The sequence below is a fragment of the Mytilus edulis genome, chromosome 14 (assembly GCF_963676685.1).
Source record: "Mytilus edulis chromosome 14, xbMytEdul2.2, whole genome shotgun sequence".
Classification (NCBI taxonomy): domain Eukaryota; kingdom Metazoa; phylum Mollusca; class Bivalvia; order Mytilida; family Mytilidae; genus Mytilus; species Mytilus edulis.
Genome location: NC_092357.1, coordinates 60,010,556 through 60,020,202, shown reverse-complemented (window position 1 = coordinate 60,020,202; position 9,647 = coordinate 60,010,556). Strand labels below are relative to the sequence as shown.

The 9,647-nt window shown below is 31.2% G+C and overlaps 1 long non-coding RNA gene across 1 annotated transcript; it reads right to left on the bottom strand.

Moving 5' to 3' along the window:
* Positions 1 to 4,599: 4,599 nt before the first annotated feature.
* Positions 4,600 to 9,406, bottom strand: LOC139503100 (uncharacterized). Its single transcript, XR_011659024.1, has 2 exons — positions 9,312 to 9,406; positions 4,600 to 4,705 (listed from the first exon to the last, which is right to left on the bottom strand). It is a non-coding gene; the product is annotated as an uncharacterized lncRNA (long non-coding RNA).
* Between the last annotated feature and the right edge of the window lie 241 nt (positions 9,407 to 9,647).

Here is a 9,647-nt window from a genome sequence, read left to right as displayed (position 1 = left end):
TATTCGAATTGTTCTTTATATGCAGAGTATGTGTATGAATAGTAGTCTTATAGTCTATTCGTACAAAAAAAAACCACCAGCAATAAAAAAAAATGATAGATCATAAAAGACAAATCTAACAAGACTTTCAAAGGTGTTTGCCAAAAATTATCTGAAATAAAAGATTTGTGTGTAGACGAGTAACTTCACATTGCATTAGCATGATTAGTAAATTAGACCAAATGAATGAAATAAATTTTTAAAAAGTTAGTGCACATATTTCCAGTGGCGAAAACCACGCATATCGTTTTACGTCGACGAAAAAGTAAAGGACATTATTTGATAATAATTACGATGTCAATTTTATGAAGTTATAGGATTATAATTAGAAAACCATCTTAAACAGGATTCGTGATTCCCCATGTATATAGATTAAAATAGATTTATAATTTGCATTCTTAAATTAAGTTCTGAAAAACAAAGGCATGGCTCTGATACTTGACAGTTCAGCGAACATTAATACATAAAATGCACGATGCTATTGATAGAAAAAATGTGAGAGATTCAATTGTAAAATCAGCTGCTGGACGGTAGAATTTCTATCAATCATTTTACAATAATAAAATACTTTTGAGTGAACAAGTATGACAATAATTTTATTGAAATTACAGTTTTATTTATCAAAAGGAATGCTTGTTAAACTGTTCCAGTCATGGTTACTAGTAACTGTCAGTCCATTGCGATATTTCATAGCTCTTTTACAAATTCTGGAGAAAAAATAAGTATGTTCCCATGGTAATAATTTTAGTTCCCGTGGGAAGAATAAACGTTACCAAGGGAAAAGGTGTTCCCAGTGAAAGAAAAATTTGTTCCCTTGGGAACAAAAATTCCCTTGTGAAATTCAGAATTTCTAATGGGAAGAAACTATCTACTAATGTTCCCATTGGAAATTGTAGTTCCGATGGGAACTTTAACTTTTCCGATGGGAACCTCGAATATTCTCATGGGAAATGTCCTTGTAATCAGCTGTGGTGACAGCAGTGACAACGGTGACAAGATGGGACACATGGGGAAATTATTTTTTTTTATTGTCTATCACTTGGCTAAAACATATTTTTGTAAACCGACAAAGTCAGATTTGCCAATTCTGGAATGGCAAATTTGTCCCGCACAATGTTAATTGTTTACAACGACAACCATATCCGCTTGCATGACCTACGGACATTTTTATCAATAGTATCATTCTAAATATAACTTTAAATTTATTTATAGGACAGTTGATCTTTGCAATTAAATATGATTTGCATAACCTTAGAATAAATAAAAATATGTAAAAACATTAAATATAAGGTCTTGTAACGAAATTGTAAAATGTAAACACAGATGGTAGGCATAGTTTGTTCAAAAGTAGTATGTTAACTTTGCAATTATAAGTATTTAATTATCTTTCACAGGTAACTGATATTCGCCATTTTAATTGTTATTGTAATATAGTTTGCATTATCATGCTTGATCATAATCCTTTATTCCTGAGTCCAAACTCAGCTTATAAAATATACCATGTTATAAATCATAGAAGTCCTTTTAATTTCTATATATTACCTGGGACATAATATGTAAGGATACTATTCACCATGGTCACCATTTGTACTTCAGTTGACGTTCTATTTTCGGTTAAGTGGGTAAACCAAAATAATCGAAAGTTAAAATCTAAAATCAGTGAGACGTACCCGTACTCGGTACAAAATTTAAAAAAAAAAACATCATAGAAACCGAAAAGTAAAGAAAACTAGACAAGTCAAAGCGACACGAATGGCCCCGTCTCAAGTTGTTGAAAAATCTGCAATTTTAATAAAAGAGAATAAGTGTTGAAATTGATATATGGTGTAAAATGCTACAAAGTATAAACTAATGAAGGACCCCCTTTTCAAACACTCATGTGCTAAACACGGAAGAGTTTCTTTTAGAAGGTATTAGTATGAGTGAATATATTGACAAGGATACTTTTACACTGTTATCCATATGCAATTGAAATTGATGTATATTTAGTTTCAACTATAAATTGAAAAAATAAATGTAGTTATTCATCCATCATTCATGCTAGGTTGAATTTTAAAGTTCCTTATATCTTTTTTGTTATATATATCTCTAGGGGGACAGGGTTGACACGCGATGCTCATTTCACAATTTCCGTTTTTTTTTTTTAAGTTTGTACGAGTACAATTCCCCTTCACTCTCATATTTTTTTTATTAACCACCTTTATCTGTTTATGCAACATCCACTTTTTTACCCGTGTCTATTTCCCACAATTCAAATAAACTCATTATAGATACCAGGATTAGTTTTTTATAAACGCCAGACGCGCGTTTCGTCTACACAAGACTCATAAGTGACGTTTGAATCCAAAAAAGAAAAAAAGGCTGAAAAAAAGAACGAAGTTTAAGAGCATTGAAGACAAAATTTCTAAAATTTGTGTCAAATACAGCTAAGGTAGTCTATTTCTGATGTAGAAAAGCCTAATTGTTGTCGTAAAGTACAATTTTCAGCTGACACCATTGTCAATTTTTAGATGTAAGTCAAGATAAGAGGAAGACTTAACTGTATCTGTTATATATTTTATATCTAGTTCGATGGGATAGATGTGTTCAACATAGTCACCAAGTTGTGAATTATTCATTGAGAGAATAGTTATCAAAGGTACCAGGATTATAATTTAGTACGCCAGATGCGCGTTTCGTCTACATAAGACTCATCAGTGACGCTCAGATCAATATAATTGTAAAGTCAAACAAGAACAAAGTTGAAGAGCATTGAGGACCCAGAATTCCAAAAAGTTGTGCCAAATACGGCTAAGGTAATCTATTTCGGGGATAAGAAAATCCTTACTTTTTCGAAAAATTCAAAGTTTTGTAACAGGAAATTTATAAAAATGACCATATAATTAACCATCATCTATGCAGCGGAAAGTAAGGTTAAATCCATTGCCAACTTTTTTTGTTTTTTCCTAAGTACATGCTTGACAATCGCATACAATTCCATTATAATGACAACGATGTGTGAAACACTAAAGAGAGAAAGAAGAAGAAATGTTCAAATCAAAATAATAGCATGAAATCGACCCATAGTATTCTTCAAATAATCCTATCGAAGGCCTCAATTTCATTATTGAAGCTACATATATGTCAATTCAAAAGACATTTAACTAATTGTGTTATGGTCACATGTTTTAAATGTAAATCTTCAAAAACAATTATTTATCTTGACTTTGATCAGAGAACACACGCACATATAGAATAACCGCTTTGCTGAATCGATAAGCTTTTATATCGGCTCGAACAATGTAGAACATTACATATATCTGGTTACAAGTTGGTACACCACTCAGTATCTTTTAATACCTTTGTAATCGAATCATACATTCAATTTAAAATAATCTTAAAAGTTTGTTGTTATTAAATTTAAAATGCACGTTTCAAAGATATCGGTCTTATATTAAATCGGATTTTTAGACGTTTATTAAAATGGCTACGTAGGACTTTAGATGGATTCGGGACGAACACGTATGAAAGTAGATTATACATATTCCGATAAAACAACAATCGATTAATTTAACATGCACTTCTCTTATGATATGTATATTCACTTTTAACATTGAAGTAGAAAGTTCAGAAAACGGAATTTTATCGATTTTGAATCCCATCAATCCGCTATAAGTAGTGAATCTACAGCTTTTGATAATTTAACAGAGGATGATTATTTGTGTACACCAATTTGAAGCATACTTATTGCCTGGTAAAAAAATGACATTATTTTTTGTCATCGGTACGGCAGATTTTTTTAAGGGCATTATCTCCCCCTTTGGCGCGTTTTCTGGCCTGGAAGAATCGTCTCTTTTCGGTCATATGGCAATAAGACCAAATAATTGGCATATTGCCCTTTTGGTTTACCTAGTAAGTAATTTCTATTACATATAATGAATCGCTGTTGAATAATTATAATTATTTCAGTACAGTAAAGAGCATGAACAAGTTTGTGACAGTAGCCCAACATCAAATATCAGCAAAAGATGAAGTTCAGAAAATAACAATATTTCATACCACGGAAACTTCTGAGCAATGCATATCATTTTAAATGCAATGTCTCTTTAAAAGAATACTATTTAATAAAAACATACAAGAAATTAATGAAAAATGACTTGCATAATATAATATCACTCAGTCACCATCGAAACCAATATAATTACACGGAGGAAAGTCAATATGAAGTGGGATGAAAGACACAACGAGACAAGAGTAGGAGATATTTCAAAACATATAAAATCAGTAAGTTGTCATATTGGCAATTATACCACATCTCCTTCTTTGTATACTGATATATTTATCTTAAATACGGAATAAATAAATCATTCATAAACAAGTTCTGAAGCTATAATTCTGAAACCGTGCAAGTTGCACCACAGCCTCAAAGAGTTGCTAACTTTCAATTTAATTTATATTGAAATACCACAAATTTCATGTTTGCATAAAGTTTGAGTAGACCTCCAAATAGCTATTGGGATTGTGCTGCTGGCTTGCCGTCTCATTAAAGTTTATCCCAATGCTCATATTTGAAATACATAATGACGAAAAACATAGATTTATTTCAATTTAATGCGAAATGTTTATTAAAATGATGACTCTCATTCTTTTTTCACTGCTGTTTCTTCTACTTCTACATCTACATTATCTGAAAAAACACAAAATACTAAAAAATAAAATTGTTGAAATTAGTGTGTGCTGTTGGAGTTTCCATATTTAAATATATACTGAAATGCAGTCAACAATGGTCAACTTTAGCATTTGATATTGCATTGATAACATTCTGGCGTATCACAAACAAACAACTTGGTATGTCTCATTTCATTGGCCGAAAGATTTAAATACACAACAAAAATGTAGTCAGTGTGCACGTGAATTAACACAGGTGACCGACAATGGAATTTACTATATTACTACGAACGTAAAAACAATGATTTGTATAGTTTACAAACCTTTGGTCAAAAGAATTAAATAAATGTTTTGTTAACTTCAAATAGTGGGGTCGAAATATTATACTGATATTTTGTTTTAAGTAATATTCTAAGTTCTTTAGGCATGCAGCAACTCAATTATCTTATACCCGGCATGATGAGAAGTGATATAGATACAATGGATAAGCGTTGATTCTTGAAAAAGAAACCATGAGCCCGCAGGGCGATTGGTTTGTTTTTCATGAATCAACGCTTATCCATTGTATCTATCACTTAAACTATTGTGATAATGTCTTTTGAAAATTAACGCCTATTCTTAATTAGAAGGTATTGTTAGTGAGTTTAATTAACCATGATATTGTGTCAAACGATCCATTACAATAAATTAGATATCACAATTAAATGTTTAAAAAAAAACCATTGTAACACAACACGTCTGCCCTTAAAGATCTTCCTATCATCAGGCATCCGAATGGTCAACTTTAGCATTTGATATTTCATTGATAACATTCTGGCGTATCACAAACAAACAACTTGTTATGTCTCATTTCATTGGCCGAAAGATTTAAATACACAACAAAAATGTAGTCAGTGTGCACGTGAATTAACACAGGTGACCGACAATGGAATTTACTATGTTACTACGAACGTAAAAACAATGATTTGTATAGTTAACAAACCTTTGGTCAAAAGAATTAAATAAATGTTTTGTTAGCTTCAAATAGTGGGGTCGAAATATTATACTGATATTTTGTTTTAAGTAATATTCTAAGTTCTTTATGCATGCAGCAACTCAATTATCTTATACCCGGCATGATGAGAAGTGATATAGATACAATGAATAAGCGTTGATTCTTGAAAAAGAAACCATGAGCCCGCAGGGCGAATGGTTTGTTTTTCATGAATCAACGCTTATTCATTGTATCTATCACTTAAACTATTGTGATAATGTCTTTTGAAAATTAACGCCTATTCTTAATTAGAAGGTATTGTTAGTGAGTTTAATTAACCATGATATTGTGTCAAACGATCCATTACAATAAATTAGATATCACAATTAAATGTTTAAAAAAAAAACATTGTAACACAATACGTCTGCCCTTAAAGATCTTCCTATCATCAGGCATCCGAATGTTATCTGTTTTTACAAAATAAGATATATTCGAACGTATTTCTATTTGAATTGATTTTAATGGAAATGGAGAATGTGTCAAAGGGACAACAACCCGACAAAAACATATACTAGTAGTGCATATATTAAGTATGTTTCCGAAATTTCTAGCAATAAGCCTAATTCAAGTAATATCACGATTTTCTAGCATAGGAATTTGCGAATTAAAATTTTTAAAATTATGTAGTAAAACAGATGAAATCATATAATATTAATTTATAAAACAAAACTGGACCAATATTATGCAATCCATTTTTGTTTCAAACATATGAAATAGCCGACCATTATCCGATAATAACGACCAAAATCGCTTTTTTTTACACAAAATATCGACAATAACATTCAAAACAAGAACAAAAACTGGAAATCTAGACTATTGGAACAACAAAGAGAATTCAGGGATTCGAACCTAAACAGACAAGTCCTTACCTGTAACATATTTATTTTAACTACGAAACCTCGTGGCTACCAACTCATACTATACGATTACCTATTATGAATATATAAATGTACAAGCCATGTGTGTCCGTTGTACCGATGTATATCATATATTCATTTATGTATATAAAATAGACTTTTAAATCGTTACCGATTGGTAGCACAGAGGTTTCGTCGATATGTTAATGTCGGTAATAAGCTACACAATTTATGGACAGGTTCGATTCCCAGTGAAGGCATATAGAAATTACAAAAATTAAAGGTAAGTTTTTAAAAATAATTCCATTAGTGAACAGAAATCAGAAAATTAGTCAATTCAAACTTAATGATATTAGGCACACAAAGGAAACAATAGAATATTATCTGGTGAGTCCATTTCAGCGACGGATTTAGGAAGCGTTGATTCTAGAAAAAGAATCCACGGTAAATGAATAGGCTGACGTCACCACAATGGTTTAAATATAAGGATAAAATAAAATACATGTGCCGCTTTTATACGGATGAATATATGAACCACTTTTAATTTCGTTCATACTGACGATAGGTTATAATCCTAACAATGTCGTAGTCACTTATAATAAGTATCTCATAATACTGATCCATTACAATAATTAATGAGGGGTTGCACTGACATTCCTCTTTTATTATTTTCATGCTATAAAACATACACACAGTACAAAAATGTAGCTATAAGCGTACCATAAACGGAGGAAATTGTCCCCAAAGATAAAAACAAAATAACTTTAATTGTATCATTGGTGCACCTGAATGAATTCAGTGAAGGCAGGTTGTTGTATTAAATTGAAATGTTACATCGGCGAAGATTATTTCTTTTGCATGTGTGGAACTAAGTAATACATTAATACTTGTGAGAAATCGTAGTTTATAAGGAACAATTCTTGTTTGAATTCGGGGCCTTTTATAGCTGACTATGCGGTATGGGTTTTGCTCATTATTGAAAGCCGTACGGTGACCTATAGTTGTTAATTTCTGTGTCATTTTGGTCTCTTGTGGAGAGTTGTCTCATTGCGGCAATCATACCACATCTTCTGTTTTAAATATAAATGTACTGTTTTCGATTTTAAATGGATGAACATTTATCTTTCAATTTTATACTATAAGAATAGAGCTGCATAACATTTAACTATCCGCTAAAGTATATGCAGTTTGTATTCGTATTAAAAATGAAATACAAAACGAAACTGATAAACAAAATATCAAGAAATTAAGGATGACTAAATGCATGCTCACCTTTTTATCGATGCATTTAAATGATTTAATGAACAAACACTTTTTTAAAAACTTTTTGTTTTTATTTACATAGACATAAGAAGATGTGGTGTGAGTGCCAATGAGACAACTCCCCATCCAAATAACAATTTATAAAAGTAAACCATCATAGGTCAATGTACGGCCTTCAACACGGAGCCTTGGCTCACACTGAACAACAAGCTATAATGGTCCCCAAAATTACTAGTGTAAAACCATCTAAACGGGAAAACCAACGGTCAATAAATATTTACAATATATAATTTACGTTCGTTTTTCAACCGAGAATAGCAAAACCTAATGAAGTATATCGTTGGAGTTTATAAACTACATTAAATCATCCACTGTGCCATGATTGGCCATCTCCGTTTTTTCTTAACAAAGCATGGTTGGTTACATGTTATGAATTTACTTACAATTTTGGGATTTTTTTTTTCTTCAAGTAAACGGAATCAGATAAAAAAATCACTATCCTATGTCGAATACCTAAAACTTGGCAAAGAATATGAAGTGTTTGTAGTAAAGTACGGTTTCATTTTTCAAGTACAACGTTAATTCGTCGAGTCCATTGAGTAAAATAAAATGCAGGATAAGCAACTTGGGGTGGGGGGGGGGGGGGGGGAGTAAATGAAAAAAATATGTGAATTGAGTTTTTTTATCCTACATTGAACTTTTGATGTCATCCCTTGATCTAGAGGAGACATTTTAATTGAATATTTAGATGTGAAAACTGTTAAGATTTTAAATTTTTAAACTTTACTACCAATTGCAGAAAACTATAAAACCAATGAATTTCACTTGCACATTTATAAAAGCTAGAATTGTGATTGGAATCATGTATGAGAAGACGTCGATGGAAGCTCAAACGACCTTGACCAGATACGTGAATATCAATCAGTCCATTCAACGTTATAGTATGTGTGTTCTATTTTCGAAGGTGTGAGGTCGAAGGTTTGAATTGACCAATGAAAATGATCGTTCCTTAGAGAGTTAATCTAATAAAGTTTGCTTGACTAATTACGTCGCACTACCTTTCGCTAAGCTTTGCCGCATATGAGTATATGAAGCTTACTGGTAGTTTAAAATGTTATGAGTAGCTGTTAGCTGTTTTCATAGATTTTATGTTTTTTCAACTGTGACTCTTCCATAATTGCTATCTTGCAATTTGTCTATTCTATTTTGTACAAACCTGAAATATTGATCATTTTTTTGCCAGTCAAATGAACTAGTAAATACTTTCAGCATAATTCTTCAACATACATGAATACATCTAATTAGTAATTGGTAAGGCCATTTAAAGGAACTTTTTAAAATATTACTATCAAATTGTTTTTAATTTTGATTATATGAACATGTTGTTTGGTTACTGTCTCAACAGCAAACACGTAGGACTAATTTCAATGTTTTCTCGATGACATATTTGATGAATACTAGTAACCACCTACCTGATACATTTCCCAACCTAATCAAGATCTCCAAGTTAGACCTCGGCATATCTATCATATCAGTAGAGCCTGGTCAACTAGGTAAGGATAATTCTACTTCAAAAATAAAAAAAATTACTCAATTGAAATAATTCATATGTATCAAATGACTTTCAAAAATGTATATGATTTTTTTTATGTGCATGATTGTGTGTGTTCTCATATACATGCAGGTCACAAAAATAACCATATAAAAATAGAAGAAAAAAAATCATTGATGGGTTAAATGATATATTCAAATTCAAATTCAAATATTTATTGTCATATAAACTCTGAACAATAAGTTTGTGACAAATA